General features: G+C 39.6%; 1 pseudogene; it reads left to right on the forward strand.

Annotated features, from left to right (window-relative positions):
• Positions 1-9,163: 9,163 nt before the first annotated feature.
• On the forward strand, positions 9,164-9,894 carry LOC105001206 (annotated as a pseudogene).
• The last annotated feature ends 739 nt before the right edge of the window (positions 9,895-10,633 follow it).

The raw sequence follows: 10,633 nt of genomic DNA on the forward strand, positions 1-10,633 counted from the left end.
AAGAAAACATACAAATGGACATCTTACATTTTGTCTGGCATGAATTCTGAGATTAAATTCTCTTAGACATTTAGTTTCCCTTTTTCTTATTTAGTTACCCTGTGAAGGCTATAATCTTTTAGTTTTTGTTGTTTAGTCACTAAGTCATGTCTGACTCTTTTAGACAGTATGCACTGTAGCCTGCCAGGCTCCTCTGTCCACGGGATTTCCCAGGCAAGAATACTGGAGCACGTTGTCATTTCTTTCTCCAGAGAATCTTCCCAACCTAGGGACTGAACCTGTGTTCCCTGCGTCTCCCCCACATTGCAGTCAGATTCATTACCACTGAGCCGCCTGGGAAGCCCCCATAATCTTACTTAAGTACTTTTAAAGGTCTAAAATTTGGTAAGCAGGTTTATCGGTCATTAAGATTGTTGAGGCGCCATGGTAGGGGTGAGGACGTATTCCAACAATTCTTACTGACTTTATGTCAGGTTCTAAACTTCAAGTGAATGTGTGACCCGCCATGATGTTTTATTTCTAATATTAATTTCTATGATATATTAAGTGGTATATTGCCCTCTATGATGGAGGCAAGTGGAGAGTTCTAATTTTTTTTCTATCTGGGATCTAAGCCTCTTTCCCAGCAAGTGAATGACCCAGGCTGACCTGAGCTCCATCTTGCAGTTGAGTTTTATGATCACCATGCCCTTTGGGTATCTGAGATGGAGCTCACTTCAAATCAGATGTGAAAGACTCTTATAAACTAATTGCAAATTAGAAGGTGCTAGGCAGAAAAAATACAGCTAAAAAGCAAACGGAGACCAGGAAGGGGAAGTATATTTCTTTAGAGAATGTCCCAAGTTACCTAGAGCTGTTCTTATCCTGAGAATAGGCTACTTTTCATGTTTGCTCTTATTTTACTGTTGTCTGTCTTGCTGTGTTATTCATATATTCAAAATCTCTCACATGAGTCAAAAGAACAGAACTCAAGATTTTTTTGTTTTTACATAGTGGAAACTGAGGATATTGGATTTGATATATCTTAAACACAAAACAAATAAAATTTTAAATGGATATATATATTATATTGTGTGTGAGCATGCATTAATTCCCTTCAGTCATGTCTGACACTTTGCAACCCCATGAATCCCCACACTCCTCTGGCCATGGGATTCTCCAGGTGAGAATACTGGAGTGGATTGCCATGCCCTCCTCCAGAGGATCTTCCCAACCCAGGTATTGGACTTGTGTCTCTTACATCTCCTGCATTGGCAGACAGGTTCTCTATATTCTATCAGTGAAGTTAAAATCATCAATTTATTTTAACCCATTTCATTGCTGGGTCCAATGAATTGTAGTGACTTCTAACCTTTTGTTCGCAGATGGGATCCAGAGGACAAAATCCCCCAGAGTGGAACCAGACTACATTGGTGGATTTCATCTTGCTTGGCTTCTCTGATATTCCTGACCTACAAGGATTTCTTTTTGGGGTGTTTTTGATCATGTATATGATTATTCTGATGGGAAATAGTCTCATTATCATAATAACCAAGATCGATCCTTCCCTCCAGACTCCCATGTACTTTTTCCTAGGGAATTTTTCTTCCTTGGAAATATGTTATGTATCAGTCACTGTCCCAAGGTTATTAATAGATCTTTGCAGTCAAAGCAGAAATATATCCTTTCTGGCCTGTGCTGCTCAAATGTATTTCTTTCTGGTGTTTGGAGCCACTGAGTGCCTTCTTCTGACTTCAATGGCTTATGACAGCTATGTCGTCATTTGCAACCCACTGCTCTACCCTCTCCTCATGAACAGCAGGCTGTGTGTCCAACTGGCCACAGGCTGTTGGGTCAGTGGAGTTCCAGTGCATATAGTGTTAACCTACCAGATCTTCTCTCTACCCTTCTGTGGCTCTAACCAGTTGAATCACTTCTTCTGTGACATACCTCCAGTGCTTAAGCTTGCCTGTGGGGACACCCTTATTACTGAGACATTAGTTTATGTAATTGCTGTTCTAGTTGTCACTGTTCCTTTTATGTTGATTCTTGGATCTTATGTGAGAATAATTGAGACCATCTTGAAGCTGCCTTCAGCCACTGGGCGAGCCAAGGCCTTCTCCACCTGCTCCTCCCATCTCATGGTTGTGGCTTTATTCTTTGGATCAGGACTCATTACATATTTAAGACCAAAGTCCAGTCATTCTAAAGGAATGGAAAAATTTCTCTCTCTTTTTTATACCATTGTCACACCAATGTTTAACCCCATGATATATTGTCTGAGAAATAAAGAGGTTATGGTAGCACTGAGAAAATTTTTACTGAAATGAATTGTAATATGACTCAAAACCATCACTTCATAAAATTTGTTTCTTATTTATTATAGTCTCCATGCACTAATTTCTGTTCTTTTCCAATTTTTCTATGAATCTTAATTATTATAGATAAGTGATATCATGTCTAGATTAAATAAAGCCTCCTGCTATTTTTAAATAATAAATTTACCCCAAACTCAGTTCAAGGTATTGAAATTTCTGAAATAACACGTGGTGGTGTTGGTTTAGTCACTAAGTCTTATCTGCTTCTTGTGGCCAGGTTGCTTTGTCCGTGGGATTCTCCAGGCAAGAATAGTGGAGTGGGTTTCCATTTCCTCTCCAGGTGATCTTCCCATCCCAGATATCGAACCTGGGTCTGCTCCATTGCAGGCAGATTCTCTACCAATTGAGCTGCGAGGGAAGCTCTCATAGCAGTTATTAATGGTTTTTGTTAGTGTTGTTGCTTTTTAACATTCAAGAACATTGCCTATATGCGTGCATGCATGCTCTGTTGCTCAGTCCTGTCTGACCCTTTGCAGCCCCATTGTCTGCAGCCCCCAAGCTCCTCTGTCCATGGGATTTCCCAGGCAAGAATACTGCAGTGAGTTTCCATTTCCTCCTCCATGGGATTTTCCTGATCCAGGCACCCACCCATGTCCAACCACCTGGGAAGTCCCAATGCCTACATATTCTGATTAAATGAGATTGTTCAAGCTTATATCCCAAGTGCCAACATATTGTCTAAAAAATAATAGACTAAAATAATGACTTATAACAAAGTATAGCAGGCCTAGTACTTTTTGCCCCATTTGAAGATGAGCACTTGAACTGAAAATACGACATCATTTTTCAAGACATAAAATGTTAACTTAGGGTAGATATACCTCTGATGACTTCACAGAATGATGGGAAGAAGTAATAATATCTTGTTGCATTTGAGTTCAGAAAGTTTTTTCCAGATTTTCCTTGTGAAGTGTGGCAAGGCAGGTCAGGAAGTTTGGTTTTTTTTTTCACTGCAAAACACCTCTCATGAAGACAACCCTGGAAACCAGTTTCTGGAGTGAGGAAACTAGACAGTGCGGGGAGATGGCCTCTAACGCTGCCAGTGCAGATGTGACCACAGTGATGGACAAGAGTGGTGCCTGAACGATCGCCAGTCACTCCAAGTGTGTATAGAAAGCTGCGAGTCCTGTAGGACGAGAGTCAGTGTAGATGCTCCTACACACACCCCTGTTTCTACAAGAATTAGAGAGGGAAAGATCTGGGGATGCCTCCACATACGCTGCTAGGGCACCCTCAGGTACTGGCTTCTGAATATAGTGTTCATCTCAGAACACACTACATGCTTGAGGGTACGAAAACACTGTCTTATTTTATAGGAAAAGAACCATTTGGGGGGTCAGTGTTGGTGCCAAAGAGAGATTTTCTGCAATGGCCAACTCATTGATCTCCTGGGTACAAGATCATTTCTATATCATAACACGCATAGAGTCCATTGTGTCCCATTGAGTGAAAGTCCCTCAGCTGTGTCCAACTCTTTGTGACCCCATGGATGGTAGCCCACCTGGCTCCTCTCTCCATGGAATTCTCCAGGCAAGAATACTGGAGTGGGCAGCCTTTCCTTTCTGCAGGTTATCTTCCCAACCCAGGGATCAAACCCAGGTTTCTCACATTGCAGTTTCTTTATCATCTGGGTCACATGCATAGAAAACCTTCCCAAACTGGTTCCTTGGTTTTGACCACTTAAATCTTATTTTAAATGGGCATTTCTCTCTGAATATGCCTTTTAGCTCACTATGTATTATTCTTCGCTTTCCAACATGCTTCCTAGTGTTAGTCACTCAGTCATGTCTGACTCTGCAATCCCATGAACTGTATCCCACCAGACTCTTCTGTCAGTGGAATTCTTCAGGCAAGAATACTGAAGTGGGTAGCTATTTCCTACTCCAGGGGGTCTTTCCAACCCAGGGATCTAACTGGTGTCTCCTACACTGCAACAGTCTCTTTACCATCTGAGTCACTGGGGAAGCCCCTGGGATATCCTTATCCTTCCTCAAAAATCCAGGTCAGTACTGGCAAGTGAAGAGATCTGTTTTCCTCTGATATTAGAGGGAAAAGTTCAATGATGCTTTGTAAAAATAAGCTTACATGAAAAATATTATGAATATTAGAATGAAATTCCTTTACAAATGAGGACAAAATGTTTTACAAAGACTAATAGTTAACAAAGGAATTCAGAGCTTTTAATGAGTAGGTAAATTATAGGGCAGATTGTTTAGAAGTCAAGTACCACTATGAACATAGGGGTGCATATATCTTTTCCAACTATAATTTTGTTTGCATATATGCCCAGAAGTAAATTGCTCGATCATATGACAACTCTATTTTCAGTTTATAAAGGAACCTGCATACTCTTTGCTATAGTAGCTATATCAATTTGCATTCCCACCTATAATATAGAAGGGTTCCCTTTTCTTCACACCTCCAGCATTTACTATTTGTAGGCTTTTTAATGGGCTTCCCTTGTTGCTCAGTTGGTAAAGAATCTGCCTGCAGTATGGGAGACCTGGGTTTGATCCCTGGGTTGGGAAGATCTCCTGGAGAAGGGAACAACTACCCACTCCAGTATTCTGGCCTAGAGAATTTCGTAGATTATATAGTCCATGTGGCCACAAAGTGTCGGACACGAATGAGTGACTTTCACTTACTTACTTAGACTTTTATGTGGCCATTCTGACTTATACGAGGTGCCACTTAATTGTAGTCTTGATTTGCATTTCTCTAATAATTAAGAAAGTTGAGACTTTTTCATGTGCCTGTTAGCCATCTGTATGTCTTCCTTGTAGAACTGACTATTTAGGCCATCTGTCCATTTTTGGATTGGGCTGTTTGTTGATGGTATTGTTATTGAGCTATATGAGCTGTTTGTATATTTTGGAAGTTAAGTGCTTGTTGGTTGCATTGTTTGTAAAAATTTTGACCCAGTTGGAAGATTGTCTTTTCATCTTGTTTATACTTTCCTTTCCTGTGGAAAAGCTTTTAAGTTTCATTAGGTCCCATTGGTTTATTTTTGCTTTTATTTCTATTGCTTTGAAAGAATGACAAAAGAAAATGTTCCTATAATTTATTTATTTCTGTAAATATTCTCTCCTTTCATATGGACACCCAATGTAATTTATTTCACCTGTGACTTGTATATTTGATATCAAAAATCTGTAGTTAATCCCCATGTAAGTTAAGAATCACAGACAATTTCAAAAAAATAAATGCATATGTGCTCTGAGGCATATAGTAATTCCCATTGGCTATCTATTTTACATATTGTAATATAAGTTTCCTTGTACACCTGTGGCTGATTCATGTTGACATTTGGCAGAAACCAAATGTAAAGCAATTATCCTTCAATTTAAAAAAATCAATAAATTTTTTTAAAAAATGAAAAAAGAAAAGAAAAAACAAATCCAATTTGTTTATATTTTCATATTATTGCCCTACTTGCTCAGGTAGAGTTTCTTCAATCAATGGATGTAGTTAGTGTCCCCTTCTCATTTATTTCACTCAAAAAATGAGCTGGATTAACACAATAATGGGATAAATTCCTTGCACTAAGGTTGAAAAGCAGAGACATTACTTTGCCAACAAAGGTCTGTCTAGTCAAGGCTATAGTTTTTCCAGTGGCCATGTATGGATGTGAGAATTGGACTGTGAAGAGGGCTGAATGCCAAAGAATAGATGCTTTTGAACTGTGGTGTTGGAGAAGACTCTTGAGAGTCCCTTGGACTGCAGGGAGAGCCAACCAGTCTGTTCTGAAGGAGATCAGCCCTGGGTGTTCTTTGGAGGGACTGATGCTAAAGATGAAGCTCCAGTACTTTGGCCACCTCATGAGAAAAGTTGACTCATTGGAAAAGACTCTGATGCTGGGAGGGATTGGGGGCAGGAGGAGAAGGGGACGACAGGATGAGATGGCTGGATGGCATCACTGACTCGATGGACGTGAGTCTGAGTGAACTCCAGGAGTTGGTGATGGACAGGGAGGCCTGGCGTGCTGTGATTCATGGGGTTGCAAAGAGTAGGACACGACTGAGTGACTGAACTGAACTCAACTGAAGGTAAAGTATAATAACTTGATTGGGGATGTGCACCATTTTGGAATAAGCTAAAACTACAGAGAAAAAGTATATTAAATAACCAATCAAAATTAATAATTTTTAAACTTTGACAAGAAACATTAAAGTAACGAAGAGATCTGTAACTACATCATGAGTCAAATTCCACATAGTGTTTTATTGTATCTACCTGCATGTGATCATATGTAATTACTTCTGATAATGGAGTTTCCACTTTAGAGGATTGATTCTATAATTAAATCCTATTATCAGTCCCCATGGTTACCCTGCCCTCTTTAAGAAAAAACAGTATAAAAAGGCAGCAGTGAGCATGTATTCAAAAGTTGTCTCAAATTTTTACAAAGATATAATTCAAATTTTCTATGCTTATCATTTTATTTGAAGTGACAAATTTCCTATTTTTGTGCCTCAGCTGAGTTAATAGTTATTATAATACAAAAGGAAACAATAGACTAGAAAAGTTAGTACTAAGACAGATGCTATTAAGTGTGTGGTGCTGTCTCTGTCATTTACTACTGTGGACAGGTATATGGCATTAATTCGTTAATGAGTTGTGTAAAGAGAACAGTCGTCTGATTTAAAGTACTACAGATATTAAAAGACACTTACTCCTTGGAAGGAAAGTTATGACCAACCTAGACAGCATATCAAAAAACAGAGATGTTACTTTACCAACAAAGGTCTGTCTAGTCAAGGCTATGATTTTTCCAGTGGTCATGTATGGATGTGAGAGTTGGACTATAAAGAAAGCTGAGCACAAAAGAATTGATGCTTTTGAACTGTGGTGTTGGAGAAGACTCTTGAGAGTTCCTTGGACTTCAAGGAGATCCAACCATTCCATCCTAAGGGAAATCAGTCCTGGGTGTTCATTGGAAGGACTGATGTTGAAGCTGAAGCTCCAATACTTTGGCCACCTGATGAGAAAAGCTGGCTCATTTGAAAAGACCCTGATGCCAGGAAAGATTGAAAGTGGGAGGAGAAGGGGATGACAGAGGATGAGATGGGTGGATGGCATCACCAACTCAATGACACAGGTTTGGGTAGACCCAGTAGTTGGTGCTGGATAGGGAAGCCTTGTGTGCTGCAGTTCATGGGGTCACAAAGAGTCAGACACAACTGAGTGACTGAACTGAACTGAGCTACAGAAATAATCTTATGAACATGAAAAATGTTAAAATAGCGGTTATTTAAAATGGGTTATTTTTGCTATTTGGAGAACACAGAAGTGATTTCAGAGTGGTGGTGCATGAATTTGGGGCTAAAGAATATAGAGAGCTATTTTTATGAAAAACAAAATAAATCCATTTGAGTTAATTCAAATACCTGTGACTATTTCAGCAAAGATAGTTCTGTACTTAGAATGTGGGCTAAGAGAGAAAGAATAGAACATAGATGTTGCATTTGTGAAAAGCAGAAGTGAAACATGGATTTAGATCAGTTATTTGAGAGTCATACAACCGAGATACAACACAGTAAATTGCTTAATCAATGTCAATGCTTATTCACTTGTACACTAATTTTCCTCTTGCTTTGGTTACTTTATTTAGTATGCTCTGTTGTCCTTAGTTTTTACTCATATTTTTTCTTATTTTGTTAATATTTATTAATAATTTATTAATATTATTTATTACTATTTCTATTATGTCCAGCAAACTTTTTAAAAGGAAATATTTATACCTAATGTAAGTTTAAGTAGAAATTAAAAGATGTTACTGTTGGAAGGAAAACTATGGTAAACCTAGACAGTATATTAGAAAGCAAAGACATCACTTTGCTGACAAAGGTCTATATAGTCAAAGCTATGGTTTCTCCAGTAATCATGCATGGATGTGAGAGCTGGACCATAAAGAAGGCTAACCGCTATAGAATTGATGCTTTTGAACTGTGGTGCTGGAGGAGACTTTTTTTTTTTTTTAACTTTACAATATTGTATCAGTTTTGCCATACATCAACATACATCCTCCACAGGTGTACACGTGTTCCCCATCCTGAAGCCCCCTCCTACCTCCCTCCCCATGCCATCCCTCTAGGTCATCCCAGTGCACCATCCCCAAGCTTCCTGTATCCTGTGTTGAACCTGGACTGGCGATTCATTTCTTAAATGATATTATACATGTTTTAATGCCATTCTCCCAAATCATCCCCACTCCCTCTCCCAGAGTCCAAAAGACTGTTCTATACATCTGTGTCTCTTGAGAGTCCCTTAGACTGCAAGGAGATCAAACCAGTCATTTATAAGTAGATCAAACCAGTCAATTCCAAAGGAAATCAACCCTGAATATTCACTGAGAGGGTTGATGCTGAAACTGCAATACTTTGGCCACCTGATGCAAAAAGCCAATTCACTGGAAAAACAAAAAAAAACCCTGATGCTGGGAAAGATAAAAGGCAAAAGGAGGAGGGTGGTGGAGGATGAGATGGTTAGACAGTATCACTGACTCACTGGACATGTATTTAAGCAAACTCCTGGAGATTGTGAAGGACAGGGAAGCCTGGCGTGCTGCAGTGCACATGGGGTCACAGAGAATCGGACACAACTTAGCGACTGAAAGCACACACACTAACTTATTTATAATAAATGGCCAGAAAAAAATATATTTCACTGACTGATTTCGTCTTTTCAGGATTGGCAGACACACTGGAGCAGCAGGTTATCTGCTTTTTGCTCTTTTCTGTGATTTACACACTTACAGTTGGGAATGTTAGGATGATCCTCTTAATCAGGACTGATTCCCGACTTTATACACCATGTACTTTTTCCTGGCTAACCTGTCCTTTGTGGGTGTCTGTTATTCATCCATCATCACTGCAAAGATGCTGGTAGATTTATGATCAGAGAATCCATCTCCTTTTGCTGGCTGCTTTCTGCAGATGTACTTCTTTTTAACCTTGGCCAAAAATGAATGTATCCTTTTGGGGTTAATGGCCCATGACCTCTATGTGGCCATATGCAGCCCTCTCCTTTACTCCTTGATCATGTCCAGGATGGTCTGACTGAAAATGGCAGCAGGGGCTTTCACTGTAGGACTGCTGAACTCCAAGTTTCAAACAAGTTGAAGAAGCAGCTTCACATTCTGCAGTTCTAATGTTATCCATCACTTCTGTGACTTCCCTTCAATTATTAAGCTCTCATGTTCAGACACATATCTGTATGAAATCATCTTGTCTGTAGTGCCTGGTGTGAATACAGTCAGAAGTCTGCTGGTGAGCCTCACTTCCAACTCCTACATTCTCTTCTCCACCTTTTGTGTGCATTCAGGGAGGAAAAGTGCAAAGCATTCTTCACATGTGCCTCTCACCTGACTGATATTATTCTGATTTATTCCACCTCCATCTACACTTATCTGAGACCTACTTCCAGCTACTCCCTGACTCAGGAGTAACTGGCTTCTGTGTTCTACACAGTGGTGATCCCCATGTTGAGTCCTCTGATCTACAGCCTCAGAAATAAGGATATAAAAAAGGGTTTATGAAATATAATTACTAGGAAAAGGGTTCCTTTATTTTGTGAGTGGTTCAGGCCTAAATAGACTATGTCTTGAAATTTGAAATACTGGTCAAACTTATTTTCATTAGATCACTGTCTATGTAATCATGTTCTTTTAATACTCAATTCAGTTCAGTGGCTCAGTCGTGTCTGACTCTTTGCGACCCCATGGACTGCAGCATGCCAGGCTTCCCTGTTCATCACCAACTCCCAGAGTTAACTCAAACTCATGTCCATTGAGTCAGTAATGCCATCAAATCATCTCATCCTCTGTCGTCCCCTTTGCCTCCCACCTTCAATCTTTCCCACCATCAGGGTCTTTTCAAAGGAGTCAGTTCTTCACATCAGGTGGCCAAAGGATTGGAGTTTCAGCTTCAGCATTATTCCTTCCAATGGATATTCAGGACTTATTTCCTTTAGGACGGACTGGTTGGATCTCCTTGCAGTCCAAGGGACTTTCAAAACTTTTCTCCAACACCACAGTTCAAAAGCATCAATTCTTCAGCACTCAGCTTTCTTTATAGTTCAACTCTCACATCCATATATGACTACTGGAAAAACCATAGCTTTGACTAGACGGTCCTTTGTTGGAAAAGTAATCTCTCTACTTTTTAATAGGCTGTCTAGATTGTTCATAACTTTTCTTCCAAGGAGCAAACATTTTTTTTTTAATTTTATGGCTGCAGTCAGCATCTGCAGTGATTTTGGAGATCCCCAAAATAGTT

This window comes from Bison bison, unplaced genomic scaffold, assembly GCF_000754665.1.
Source record: "Bison bison bison isolate TAMUID 2011002044 unplaced genomic scaffold, Bison_UMD1.0 scf7180017864379, whole genome shotgun sequence".
Classification (NCBI taxonomy): Eukaryota; Metazoa; Chordata; class Mammalia; order Artiodactyla; family Bovidae; genus Bison; species Bison bison.